This window comes from Nerophis lumbriciformis, linkage group LG07 (assembly GCF_033978685.3).
Source record: "Nerophis lumbriciformis linkage group LG07, RoL_Nlum_v2.1, whole genome shotgun sequence".
NCBI classification, from domain to species: domain Eukaryota; kingdom Metazoa; phylum Chordata; class Actinopteri; order Syngnathiformes; family Syngnathidae; genus Nerophis; species Nerophis lumbriciformis.
Window position 1 is genome coordinate 43,217,089 of NC_084554.2, and position 15,412 is coordinate 43,232,500.

Genomic DNA, 15,412 nt, shown 5'->3' on the forward strand with positions numbered 1-15,412 from the left:
TCAATTTGTTGGATAACTTGCTTTGAAATCATAAGTCAAACAGTTATTTAAGTACTTAAATATATTGAAACTTGTTTTTTTTCTAACTGTAAAATCTACAGTTTAACCAAACCTGACAGTTTCGTTAAGTTTGAGTTTTTCCTCTGTTTGTTTTATTTCCTGTCAGCACTCTTATTTTGGTTCAGTTTCCTGTTTGTCTCTCTGAGTGCTGTGTCCCCTCAGCTGTGGCTAATTGGCACCTGGCCTCACCTGCTTTGCACACCAGTCAGTGCTGCAGTATTGTCGCCAAGACTTGTCGATGTCATATCTACCTGGTAAGCTGTTCCTTATAGCTATTTAGACTTAGACTTAGACTTCCTTTTTATTGTCATTCAAATTTGAACTTTACAGCACAGATAAGAACGAAATTTCGTTACATAAGCTCATGGTAGTGCAGGATAAAAAAGCAATAAGGTGTATATATAAATAAATAAACAAATATATAAATAATATATAAATATATATATTAAATAAATATATATAAATAAATTACTGTACAAATAAATTAATTGCACTTTTTCACTAGTGATGGGTTGATGAGGCGTCATGAAGCGTTTCGACACATTGCAAAACTGTATTGATACTGTGTCGATACTGTGTCACTAAGTACTGACAGTGCTGGACATTAAAAATCCCTACAGGCAACCTATGGACCGAGTCAACTGACACTGATTTTATGACCTAGTATATACAATAATATAAATCAAGTCATTGTATTTCATTTAGGATTATTTCATATCTTCATTTAAATAAATATATATTTGTATCTTTTTTAGATACAGTCAATAAATAATGTGAACATGTATCATAACATGGAAATCTAAGAGAACGTGTTGTGAATGAGGATGCTTGTGGACTGGGAATGGGTTTTTTTACACATTTTTATTCCAAAAAAAACAGTTTTTTCCAACGTATTCAATTTTAGACGATTTCTCTTCTTAGTTTTTATTTCTCCGGCTGGCAGCATTGAGGAGGTGGATTTGTTAATGTACGGCAATTCTGTCGTACAAATCAAATCAAATCAACTTTATTTATAAATGCGACATTTAACCTGCAGAAAATATGAATAGTAAACTAAGAATAATTTTGAAGAGATTTTGAATTCTAATAGATCAAGTGGAAACTTTGAGGCGGTATAGCTCGGTTGGTAGAGCAACTTGAGGGTTCCAGGTTCGATCCCCGCTTCCACCATCCTAGTCACTGCCGCTGTGTCCTTGGGCAAGACACTTTACCCACCTGCTCCCTGTGCCACCCACACTGGTTTAAATGTAACTTAGATATTAGGTTTCACTATGTAAAAGCGCTTTGAGTCACTAGAGAAAAGCTCTATATAAATATTTTTCACTTCACTTGAGAGAACAGGATGAAACGACAAGGAAATTAACACAAATACCTTTTTTTCCGATATGTGATCAAAATATTCCCACACGGCGGAAATCTTTCTTTTTGCCTGAGGCTGCTCCATGATCTCCGACGACGATAAATTACAAATGACCAACGACAGAAGTGCGGCGATTCTGTTGTGTCAAAGTTTGGATTTTTTTCCAAGTGTCAAAGTTTGGATTTTTTTCCAAGTGTCAAAGTTTAAATTTTTTTCCAAGTGTCAAAGTTTACATTTTTTTCCAAGTGTCAAAGTTTAAAATTTTTTCCAAGTGTCAAAGTTTGGATTTTTTTCCAAGTGTCAAAGTTTGGATTTTTTTCCAAATGTCAAGAAGTCTGGATTTTTGCGGTCAAAAAGTCTGGATTTTTGCTGTCAAAAAGTCTGGAGTTTTGCTGTCAAAAAGTCTGGAGTTTTGCTGTCAAAAAGTCTGGAGTTTTGCTGTCAAAAAGTCTGGAGTTTTTCTCAGTGTCAAAAAGTCTGGAGTTTTTTCTCAGTGTCAAAAAGTCTGGGATTTTTTCTCAGCGTCAAAAAGTCTGGGATTTTTTCTCAGCGTCAAAAAGTCTGGGATTTTTTCCTCAGTGTCAAAAAGTCTGGGATTTTTTTTGTCAGTGTCAAAAAGTCTGGGATTTTTTTTCTCAGTGTCAAAAAGTCTGGGATTTTTTTTCTCAGTGTCAAAAAATCTGGGATTTTTTTTCTCAGTGTCAAAAAGTCTGGGATTTTTTTTCTCAGTGTCAAAAAGTCTGGGATTTTTTTCTCTGTGTTAAAAAATCTGGGATTTTTTTCTCTGTGTCAAAAAATCTGGGTTTTTTCTATCAAAAAGTTGTTTTTTTTCCTAAGTGTCAAAAAGTCGGGGTTCTTTTTGTCAAAAAAATCGGGATTTCTTCTAAGTGTGAAAAAGTCGGGATTTCTTATAAACACAGTTTGGCGTGCAGGCGTCAGTTCAACACAGTTCGCGTGTCGGTCACGTGACCGAATCAGCTCATGACTGGTCACGTGACTTTCTAAAGGCGGTACGCGCACCGACACATGGTTTTGCTCTATGAGCTGGACGCATGCGCCGATGCATCGGTGTTGCTCGACCCATCACTACTATTTACAGTTTTCTGTCTCCTAGCTCTTTTGTTTCGTGTTTTCCTGTTAGCTAGATCTTGTTAGCCATTAGCTGTTTCCAGTTTTTCTGTTTGCCGGTTCCTGTTTTCAGTTTGGCTATTCCTGGTTCCTGGTTTGTGTTTTTTTCTTTATTTCATGGACATTAAATCATGTTTTCCTGTACCAAGCCTGCCTTCTCTGCATCTTGGGGTTCGTCACCAACACCAAAACATTGTGACAAAGGCAACCGCTTGTTACTCTCGGGGTCTCCTAGCCGCTCAGGCAAATCATATGGTCTAAAAATGCATTTTTCCATCGATAACATGACATCATCGCGCCAAGTGCCTAATCTTTCAGTCAATTAAAATGTGTCCGGCCCCCGGACACATTTTTTTTTATTGTAATTTTGAGGAATTTACCTGAATGTGCATGAACTATTTCTGTTAAAAATTGTTTGAAATGTCACATGTTTAAATATTAACTGTCCGTTTACTGTACTGTGCCAACTGTACTACTATAAGAGTACGTGTTTTCTATTGTTTCATTGAAAATAGAACAGCAAAGTCCATTTGGCTGTCATCCGTTTTAATTATGAGACACAATTGTGTCAAAGTCATGATTTTTTTTTTCATGCTTGAAATAAATGTTTTCTTTGAAAAAGTAGTTTTATACTTGAGTGTTGATGACACCTGATATTCTAGTTTCAAGCATGTTTTACTCAATATAGGTCATAAAATCTCAGCAACAAGCTGTAATATCTTACTGAGATAATGTAGGACTAAAACCCTTAAAACAAGTAAAACACATGGCGTAGTGGGTAGAGCAACCGTGCCAGGAACCTGAGGGTTGCAGGTTCGCTTCCCGCGTCTTACCATCCAAAAATCGCTGCCGTTGTGTCCTTGGGCAGGACACTTCACCCTTTGCCCCCGGTGCCACTCACACCGGTGAACTGAATGATGAATAATAGGTGGTGGTCGGAGGGGCCGTTGGCGCAAAATTGCAGCCACGCTTCCGTCAGTCTACCCCAGGGCAGCTGTGGCTATGAAAGTAGCTTACCACCACCAGATGTGAATGATTGATGGGTTCTACATGTAAAGCGACTTTGGGTACTTAGAAAAGCGCTATATAAATCCCAGTTATTATTATTATTATTACTAACATAAAATCTGCTTAGTGAGAAGAATTATCTAATCAGACAGAAAATAGGCAAATATCACCCTTATTTGAGATATTTAATCTTACTTAGATTTCAGTGTTTGCAGTGTGGTTCTGTGCCTTCGAATCATGCACCGTGCAGGGAAATATGAATCGATGCAATCCCGTTGCACGGACACCCAGACCCGCCAGGCGGGATGAAACTCGCCGGTCGCATGATGATGGAGCAGCGCCATGGCAACCGTGGAGGACCTCCTCACCACCAGGAGCTGGAGGCTCATCACTCACATGATGGAGCTGCCAGTGCGGCGCGATCCGTGATTAGTGGTTGTGTTGTTCCCCGCCGCCACCACAGATCGCTGCTTGGGAGTTAATCACATGACAATGGGCTGCGGGGGAAGGGGGTGGGGGGTGGGGGAGAACTCTCAAGACAAGGCCCCCCAAAGTTTAATTGCCTTTGGCTAATCTTATTGTCCGCAAATTCAAATCCTGGGCTTGACTCCAGAGGAGCTTTTGCTTGTTGACTCTCTCTAACCTCCTCTAGTGCACTTCTACTTGTTTTAGTTCCAGTTCTGGTCCTCCACGCCAATTAACTTTAAAGCCCCACTTAAGAACTTTCAGTTTTTGGTTGATTTTGGCGGCGCCGGTGTGCCAAAGAGGTAGTGTTTTGCCAGAAGAAGACCACATTTCTTATGAGGACATGCGCATATAGCTTCAAACTGACATGATGTCTGCTGTAATATTGGCACAAATATAGTATCTCTAATGGCTATGCTGATATTATATTAAATAGCAGACACTATCAAGAAATGATCTTGGATTGTTCTACAAACATGACGCTACTACCAAGAATGTATCCAGGTCCGAAGCAAAGAAAGACCAGCGGAAGTAGTGTGGAACTGCAAACGAACAAGCTGATGGCTATTTATTGCTATTCGCATTTATCCAATAGCTAACAAACATTTTGATTTGAAAATCGAAAGTTGGTCCAGCAGGAACAGACCGAAGGCAGCATTGGTCTGAAATTCCTTGTCTTTGACCTCATGCCAGCAAGTAATGTTTATCCTGACTGTGGCTCCGTTTTCCTTCTTTTGTTTTCTCAGACAAAACTTTTCGTTTCTTTGGTTGTTTTGGAGCTTCTGACATGATAGCAGTAATTGTACGTAGGCGTCCCATCGACTACTACCAGTCCAAAATAGTCGGAGTCCCCCGCGTCAGCATTCCATTCAGTTGTAAACAAATGGCACAAATTTTTTCTAAGTCTCAAAACGTCGGGATTTTTTCTTAGTGCCAATAAATCTGGATTTTTTCTGAAGTGTCAAAAAATCTGGATTTTTTTTCTGAAGTGTCAAAAAATCTGGATTTTTTTTCTGAAGTGTCAAAAAATCTGGATTTTTTTCTGAAGTGTCAAAAAATCTGGATTTTTTTCTGAAGTGTCAAAAAATCTGGATTTTTTTCTGAAGTGTCAAAAAATCTGGATTTTTTTCTGAAGTGTCAAAAAATCTGGATTTTGTTTTCTGAAGTGTCAAAAAATCTGGATTTTGTTTTCTGAAGTGTCAAAAAATCTGGATTTTGTTTTCTGAAGTGTCAAAAAATCTGGATTTTGTTTTCTGAAGTGTCAAAAAATCTGGATTTTTTTCTGAAGTGTCAAAAAATCTGGATTTTTTTCTGAAGTGTCAAAAAATCTGGATTTTGTTTTCTGAAGTGTCAAAAAATCTGGATTTTGTTTTCTGAAGTGTCAAAAAATCTGGATTTTGTTTTCTTAAGTGTCAAAAAATCTGGATTTTGTTTTCTGAAGTGTCAAAAAATCTGGATTTTGTTTTCTGAAGTGTTAAAAAAATCTGGTTTTTGTTTTCTGAAGTGTCAAAAAATCTGGTTTTTGTTTTCTGAAGTGTCAAAAAATCTGGTTTTTGTTTTCTGAAGTGTCAAAAAATCTGGTTTTTGTTTTCTGAAGTGTCAAAAAATCTGGATTTTGTTTTCTGAAGTGTCAAAAAATCTGGTTTTTGTTTTCTGAAGTGTCAAAAAATCTGGATTTTGTTTTCTGAAGTGTCAAAAAATCTGGATTTTGTTTTCTGAAGTGTCAAAAAATCTGGATTTTATGTCAAAGAGTCTGGATTTTTTTTCCAAGTGTCAAAGAGTCTGGATTTTTCCTGTCAAACAGTCTGGATTTGTTTCAAAGTGTCAAAAATTCTGGAATTTTCCGTGTCAAAAAGTCTGGATTTTTTTGTCAAAAAGTCGATTTTTTTCCAAGTGTCAAAAAGTCGATTTTTTTCCAAGTGTCAAAAAGTCTGGACTTTTTCCAAGTGTCAAAAAGTCTGGATTTTTTTGTCAAAAAGTCTGGATTTTTTTGTCAAAAAGTCTGGATTTTTACCAAGTGTCAAAAAGTCGATTTTTTCCAAGTGTCAAAAAGTCCATTTTTTCCAAGTGTCAAAAAGTCTGGATTTTTTTGTCAAAAAGTCTGGACTTTTTCTAAGTGTCAGAGTCTGGATTTTTCGTGTCAAAAAGTCTGGTTTTTTTCCAAGTGTCAAAAAGTCTGGATTTTTTTGTCAAAAAGTCTGGATTTTTTCCAAGTGTCAAAAAGTCGATTTTTTCCAAGTGTCAAAAAGTCGATTTTTTTCCAAGTGTCAAAAAGTCGATTTTTTCCAAGTGTCAAAAAGTCTGGATTTTTTTGTCAAAAAGTCTGGACTTTTTCTAAGTGTCAGAGTCTGGATTTTTCGTGTCAAAAAGTCTGTTTTTTTTCCAAGTGTCAAAAAGTCTGGATTTTTTTGTCAAAAAGTCTGGATATTTTCCAAGTGTCAAAAAGTCGATTTTTTCCAAGTGTCAAAAAGTAGATTTTTTCCAAGTGTCAAAAAGTCGATTTTTTTTCCAAGTGTCAAAAAGTCTGGATTTTTTTGTCAAAAAGTCTGGATTTTTTTGTCAAAAAGTCTGGACTTTTTCTAAGTGTCAGAGTCTGGATTTTTCGTGTCAAAAAGTCTGTTTTTTTCCCAAGTGTCAAAAAGTCTGGATTTTTTTGTCAAAAAGTCTGGATTTTTTCCAAGTGTCAAAGTCGATTTTTTCCAAGTGTCAAAAAGTCGATTTTTTCCAAGTGTCAAAAAGTCTGGATTTTTTTGTCAAAAAGTCTGGATTTTTTCCAAGTGTCAAAAAGTCGATTTTTTCCAAGTGTCAAAAAGTCGATTTTTTCTAAGTGTCAAAAAGTCTGTATTTTTGCTGTCAAAAAGTCGGGGGGGGGGGGTTTGTCAAACAATCGGGATTTCTTCTAAGTGTGAAAAAGTCTGGATTTTTTTCTGTGACTAGAATGTTGCTTACTCCTGTTATTTGTTGGAGGCTAAATTAGAGTCTTTTAGGAATGGTTGAAAGGACAGTGTTGTATAAACAGACCACCTCCTCTGCTCAGGGATGGTTTTTCAACCTTGACACAGATGGCTTCCCTCACTCCTCTTTCGTCCTCCCTGTCCAGAATCTGTACATTTGTGTTCTGAAAGGAGTGCTGTTTCTCCCTGAGGTGCAGGTAGACCGCTGAGTCTCGGCCTGAAGAGTTTGTCTATGCTGCGCCATGCGTGGGCTTAGTGGTTGTTTTGTTTCCCCAATATATGAATCAGTGCATTCATCATTCCACTGGATAGCATACACCAGATTGTTTTTGTGGGTGTGGGGTGTCCGGTCTTTAGGATGCACCAGTCTCTGTCTCAGGGTCTTGCCTGGTTTGAAGTGTACTGGCATGTTGAGATGGTTTCTTAGGTAGACCTGATACATATGGGATGGCAATATCTTTGCATCGGCCACGTTTTTCTTCCTCATCCACTCTGTTCTTGTTATTTCTGGAACTGGATGCACTTTTCACAAACGACCAGCTGGGGTGACCACAGGTTTAGAGGGCTTCCCTCAAATGCCTGTGCTCTTTGTCTTTGGCCTGTGGGCTGCTGGGAACATTATCAGCTCTGTGTTGGAGGGTTCTGATAATGCCCACTTTGTGTTCCAGTGGGCGGTGTGAGTCAAAAAGTAGGTATTGATCGGTATGTGTGGGTTTTCGGTAAACCCCTACATGGAGGCCCATGTTTTCTCCAATATGGACATCACAGTCCAAACAAGAATGAGAAGCGTCATAGATATTATGAATGTGCCTGTTACTACATTACATATATACTTATAGCATGTATATAAAACCATAATGGAAATGTTTGGATATTTTTTGGAGCGCTTTATAGGCAAATTAGAGCCAACTCTTTTGGCTTCATTGTTATCTGACTTTTGCTAGTGTTTATTTACGACCAAAAATGTACAACAAACATGTTTTCTTTAATTGCATAAGGATTGTCAATGATAGGCACAATTAATTTAAAAAAGTGCACTTCCCCTTTTAAGTTACGTTGCTAACTAATTCCTCTAACGCTTTGTTTCAACAGCTGGTCATTTATGACATCACAGATTGGCAAATGTACATAATCTTGTCCATACTCCCAACTCAGTCCAGACTTATAATACGTCCCTGTTTATTTGTCTTCAGGACATTTTACATGGAACTGCTTTGTCGAGATGCACCACTACAACCCTAACGGAAAAAGACGGCCACATAACGACATTTCTACGACAGAAAAGGTAGGATCAAGTATTATTTTGCATGCACATAACGGCACCGACGTGCGAGATTCGGTAAAAACAGCTTTTTTTATGCAGCTCTGTATCGACGGGAGAGTGGGGAGGTGTACCTGTTGTAGTGGCCGGTGAATCTATATAGTGTTTGTTTTTAACAGTCTGGGGGGGAAAAAAAGCAGTGATGCTCATTTTCAGGATGAATATTCAACAGTGTACATTTTCAAAAGGTACATTTTGATACTTTTGGAAAGGGGGTGTGGTTTAATTTGCAACCCAAGGGAACACCTCCACACAAACTGTTTGCAGACATACTCAAAAACACCACAACATATCCAATACATATTACCTTTTAAATGTAACTTAGATAATGGGTTTCACTATGTAAAGCGGATGTGTTTAATAGACATGACTTACAGCATTAACACTTTCTGGGGCGCAACAAAAAAGCAACACACCATAAACTGTACACTAAGCCCTGGACTTGCAACTGTTACTGTTACTAGTACCCAAAATTGGTATCGTTGAGCACCGGCATCGAATTCCCAAGTTCCGGGAATTGGTACTGTTTTGGTTCATATGTGGACGTTGCATCTCTGGATGTTAAATATGAGGAAACATTTTGCTCAAATCCCCGCATTATGTACAAACCCCTAGACCAGTGAAGTTGGCATGTTGTGTAAATGGTAAATAAAAACAGAATACAATGATTTGCAAATCCTTTTCAACCTATATTCAATTGAATACACTGCAAATATAAGATATTCAACGTACTGTACGAACTGGAAAATTTGATTTTTTTGCAACTATTAGCTCATTTGGAATTTGAAGCCTGCAACATGTATCAAAAAAGCTGGCACAAGTGGCAAAAAAAGACTGAGAAAGTTGAGTAGTGCTCATCAAACACTTATTTGGAACATCTCACAGGTGAACAGGCTAATTGGGAACAAGTGGGTGCCATGATTGGGTATAAAAGCAGCTTCCCTGAAATGCTCAGTCATTCGCAAACAAGGATGGGGCGAGGGTCACCACTTTGTGAAGAAATGCCTCATCAAATTGTTTAAGAACAACATTTCTCAACCAGCTATTTGCAAGGAATTTAGGGATTTCACCATCTACGGTCCGTAATATCATCAAAAGGTTCAGAGAATCCGGAAAAATCCTTGCACGTAAGCAACAAGGCTGCAAACCAACATTGAATGCCTGTAACCTTCGATCCCTCAGGTGGTACTGCATCAAAAACTGACATCAGTGTGTAAAGGATATCACCACATGGGCTCAGGAACACTTCAGAAAACCACTGTCAGTAACTACAGTTTGTCGCTACATCTGTACGTACAAGTAAAAACTCTACTAAGCAAAGCGAAAGCCATTTATCAACAACACCCAGAAATGCCGCCGGCTTCGCTGGGCCCGAGCTCATCTAAGATGGACTGATGCAAAGTGTAAAAGTGTCCAGTGGTCTGACGAGGTCAAATTTCAAATTGTTTTTGGAATCTGTGGACGTTGTATCCTCCGGAACAAAGAGGAAAAGAACCATCCGGATTTTTATAGGCGCAAAGTTGAAAAGCCAGCATCTGTGTTGGTATGGGGGTGTATTAGTGCCCAAGACATGGGTAACTTACACGTCTGTGAAGGCACCATTAATGCTGAAAGGTACATACAGGTTTTTGGAGCAACATATGTTGCCATCCAAGCAACGTTATCATGGACGCCCCTGCTTATTTCAGGAAGACAATGCCAAGCCACGTGTTACAACAGTGTGGCTTCATAGTAAAAGAGTGCGGGTACTAGACTGGCCTGCCTGTAGTCCAGACCTGTCTCCCATTTGAAAATGTGTGGCGCATTATGAAGCCTAAAATATCACAACGCAGAACAACTTAAGCTGTACATCAAGCAAGAATGGGAAATAATCTTTCTGAAAAGCTTCAAAAATTGTTTTTTTCAGTTCCTAAAGTTTACTGAGTGTTGTTAAAAGGAAAGGCCATGGAACACAGTGGTAAAAAAAGCCCCTGTGACAACTTTTTTTGCAATGTGTTGCTGCCATTCAATTCTAAGTCTCTGATTATTTGCCAAAAAAAATTAAGCTTCTCAGTCGGAACATTAAATATCTTTTCTTTGCAGTCTATTCAATTGAATATAAGTTGAAAAGGATTAGCAAATAATTGTATTCTGTTTTTATTTACTATTTACACAACGTGCCAACTTCACTGGGTTTGGGTTTTGTAAAAAGAAGAAAAATAATAATAATAATAGTATATGAAAATGTAAGGTTGTCATGGTTGACAGTAAATGTTTTCGCCTCCCAGCGGGCTCTGGTGTAACCAAGGAGATTTACGTGCAGCTGAAAGGTGCACACGCAGATAAAGTGGCAGTCAAATAAAGGAAAATACGACAGCGGCGCCGGCTTATGACACGGTGCTGTTTAACAGGGCCTAAATAACGAGACAATCATTTAAAGGCTTGTAAAACAGACGGATTCTTCGACGACTGTGTTGTTTGTTGGCTGTTGCAGCAGCCTCGTTCTCCCACCAGTTGACTCGCTCATAATTACAAGCTCTTCAAGCGCGAGAACGGACAAATGGACCACAGAGTCCGACTGAGTGGCGCACAGGTGTTCCTCCAGTCCGGTCCAGCTCTCTTCCATGTGGACCGCACTCACTCTTCATTAATTGGGCCGTCGCTCCCGTTTGCCGGCGTGATGCATTCAGTGTGGAGTCAACATCTGGGAGCGTCGCCGAGCAGCTGGAGCGTCGTTAGGACGACAAAACACGTGGGCGAGGTTTAAGAGACACTCCATTTCCCGTCTTGTCCAATTTGGGAGATACTTTTTCTTATGCAACTGGAAGACTCTTTGAAGGAACGTCGGAAGGAAAATGTGTCTGTTTGTGCTGGGTCAGAAACAGCTGCGGCTGTAGGCAACCTCCTGAGGTAGTTTTATTTAGCCTTTTTTAACTCGGCTATTAATGCTGACTTAGCAGTTTGCTCCTTACCGCTATTGCAACATTTAATGACGTGACAGATCACATTTAATGATGTGGCAAACCACATTGAATGACGTGATGGGCCACATTAAATGACGTGACAGACCACATTAAAAAAAAGTGAGTGACCACATTGAATGAAGTGACAGACCACATTAAATGATGTGGCGAACCACATTGAATGATTTGACAGACCACATTAAATGATGTGGCGAACCATATTGAATGACGTGATGGGCCACATAAAATGATGTGACAGACCACATTAAAAAATGTGACAGACCACATTGAATGACGTGACAGACCACATTAAAAGATGTGGCGAACCATGTTGAATGACGTGATGGGCCACATTAAATGATGTGACAGACCACATTAAATGATGTGACAGACCACATTAAATGATGTGGCGAACCATGTTGAATGACGTGATGGGCCACTTTAAATGACGTGACAGACCACATTAAATGATGTGACGAGCCACATTGAATGACGTGACAGACCCCAGTAAATGACGTGACGGACCACATTAAATGATGTGACGAACCACATTGAATGACGTGACAGACCCCAGTAAATGACGTGATAGACCACATTAAATGATGTGACGAACCACATTGAATGACGTGATGACGTGAACCACCATAAATGATGTGGTGGTCCACATCAAATGATATAGCGGACCACAGTGAATGATGTGGCGGATCACATTGAATGACATGACGAACAATGTTAAATGAGGTGGCGGGCCACCTTAAATGACCTGAGGGCCCACATTTAAATGACATGAGGGGCCACATTTAAATGATTTGAGGGGCCGTTTTAAATGATTTGAGGGGCCACATTAAATGACGTTAAATTCAATGATGCGCCACATTAAATGACGTGACGGGTCACTTTAAATGATGTGAGGCGCCACATTAAATGACGTGAGGCGCCATATTAAATGGTGTGACGGGCCACTTCAAATGATGTGACAAACCACCATAAATGTGGTGGTCCACATCAAATGATATAGCGGACCACAGTGAATGATGTGGCAGATCACATTGAATGACATGACGAACAATGTTAAATGAAGTGGAAGACATGATGGGCCACTTGAAATGAAGTGACAGAGCACAGTGAATGACGTTTGAGCCCACATAAAATGATCTGGCAGAACACATTAAATGACATAACAGGCCACAATAAATGATGTAATGGACCACATCAAATGATATTGTGGACCGCAGTGAATGATGTGGCAGATCACATTGAACGACACGACGAACCATAACAAAATGTGGCGGGCCACATTTGAATGACGTGAGGAGCCACATTAAATGACGTGAGGGGCCACTTTAAATTACGTGAAGCGCCATGTTAAATGACGTGTCTGGGCATTTTAAATGACGTGAGGCGCCACATTAAATAATGTGACGTGAGGCACCACATTTAAATTATTTGAGGGGCCACATTAAATGACGTTAAATTAAATGATGCGCCACATTAAATGTGACGGGCCACTTTAAATGATGTGAGGCGCCACATTAAATGACGTGAGGCGCCACGTTAAATGGTGTGACGGGCCACATCAATGATGTGACAAACCACGATAAATGTGGTGGTCCACATCAAATGATATAGCGGACCACAGTGAATGATGTGGCAGATCACATTAAAGGACATGATGAACCATGTTAAATGATGTGGTGGGCCACATTTAAATGACGTGAGGGGCCACATTTAAATTATTTGAGGGGCCACATTAAATGATTTAAGGGGCCACATTAAATGACGTTAAATTAAATGATGCGCCACTTTAAATGATGTGAGGCGCCACGTTAAATGGTGTGACGGGCCTATCAAATGATGTGACAAACCACCATAAATGTGGTGGACCACATCAAATGATATAGCGGACCACAGTGAATGATGTGGCAGATCACATTGAATGACACGACGAACCATAATAAAATGTGGCGGGCCACATTGAATGACGTGAGGGGCCACATTAAATGACGTGAGGAGCCACATTAAATGATGTGAGGGGCCACATTAAATGACGTGATGGTGCATTTTAAATGACGTGAGGCGCCACATTAAATTAAGTGGCGGAGCGGACCACATCAAATGATATAGCGGACCACAGTGAATGACGTGGCAGATCACATTGAATGACACGACGAACCATAATAAAATGTGGCGGGCCACATTGAATGACGTGAGGGGCCACATTAAATGACGTGAGGAGCCACATTAAATGATGTGAGGGGCCACATTAAATGACGTGATGCGCCACATTAAATTAAGTGGCGGAGCGGACCACATCAAATGATATAGCGGACCACAGTGAATGACGTGGCAGATCGCATTGAATGACATGACGAACAATGTTAAATGAGGTGGCGGGCCACTTTAATGACCTGAGGGGCCAAACTTAAATGACATGAGGCACCACATTTAAATTATTTGAGGGGCCACATTTAAATGATTTGAGGGGCCACATTAATGATGTTAAATTAAATGATGCGCCACATTAAATGACATGACTGGCCACTTTAAATGATGTGAGGCGCCACATTAAATGATGTGACGGGCCACATCAAATGATGTGACAAACCACCATAAATGTGGTGGTCCAAATCAAATGATATAGCGGACCACAGTGAATGCTGTGGCAGATCACATTAAAGGACATGACGAACCATATTAAATGAGGTGAGGGGCCAATTTAAATCAGGTGAGGGGCCACTTTAAATCACGTGAGGGGCCACTTTAAATGACGTGAGGAGCCACATCATAGAGGGCCACTTTAAATGATGTGGCGGACAACAACAATATATGAAAGAAAATATCTGGCCATGTTTGCCAAAGCCCACTTTTTATGTCTTCATTACGCCAACAGATGGCACGTTTGGTGGTGGCTACAACTCTTTACAAATGGCGAGCCGGTGTTCTGCAGCGTGCTATAAAAGAGGCGAGTGTAGAAACGATGACTTACTCAAGTAATTAGGAGGAGGAAGCTGGCGCGGCTGCTTTGTTACACACAATCCTGGCGGGGAGAAACTGACTTTTTCCGGCAGACGTCATATCGGGTGAGGTGAAATATGTTTCCTGGTCGCCTCGGGTGTCAAAGACGAGCTGGACCAATTACGGCTGAGAGGAGCCAGCAGCTGTCTTGTGTTCTGTCGACGCGTACAACTGTCATGTACGCCGGGACATTTTGAAGACGAGCGGGACTGACCTCTCACACACCTTCGTTACAGCTGCGGGTCACATGGTATAACGAGCTGTGCCACCATGTTGACAGCGTGACATACAGTACAACATATGTTCACGTGTCACATTAAAGTGCTGTGGTCAGCATCCAGCTCTGCATACGCTATAAAATGTCATTCATACTACACTTGTCCTGTCAGTTCACTGACTGTTTGCTCTTTCTGTCATTACAACATTGGTTCTGTACACTCTATGTGCAGTCGTGGTCAAAAGTTTGCATACACTTGTACAGAACTTGAGTTTCCGATCATTTCTGCAACTCTTGTTTTTTTCGTGATAGAGTGATTGGAGCACATACTTGTTGGTCACAAAAAAAGCATTCATGAAGTTTGGTTCTTTTATGAATTGTCTTCCACTCATGCTTAATGGTTGTGTGAAGCTATTAATTGGCAAACTGTGTTTACTCTTTTTAAATCAAAATGACAAAAGAAAGTACCCAAATGACCTTGATCAAAAGTTTACATACCCCAGTGACTTTGATCTGATAACATGCACAAAAGTTGACATAAACAGGTTTGAATGGCTAATCAAGGTTCCAATCCTCACCTGTGACATGATTGTTTGTAATTAACGTGTGTGTATAAAAGGTCAGTGAGTTTCTGGGCTTCTGACAGACCATTGCATTTTTCACCCAATGTTTCTGGATTCTGAGTCACGGGGAAGGCAAAATAATTGTCAAAGGATCTGCGAGAAAAGGTGATTGAACTGCATAAAACAGGAAAGGGGTATAAAAAGATATCCAAGGAATTGAGAATGCCAATCAGCAGTGTTCAAACGTTGATTAAGAAGTGGAAAATGAGGGATTCAGGTAGACCAGCAAAGATTTCAGCCACAACTGCCAGGAATATTGTTCGAGATGCAAAGAAAAATCCACAAATAACTCCAGCTGAAATACAGGACTCTCTGAAAA

The 15,412-nt window shown here is 39.9% G+C and overlaps 1 long non-coding RNA gene across 1 annotated transcript in view; it reads left to right on the forward strand.

The window, feature by feature from the left end:
* Positions 1 to 15,412, forward strand: part of LOC133609210 (uncharacterized) — a 117,975-nt gene that overhangs the window by 4,487 nt on the left and 98,076 nt on the right. Inside the window, exon 2 of the long non-coding RNA XR_009815673.2 lies at positions 8,169 to 8,260. This is a non-coding gene — a long non-coding RNA (uncharacterized lncRNA). The remainder of the gene's footprint in view (positions 1 to 8,168; positions 8,261 to 15,412) is intronic.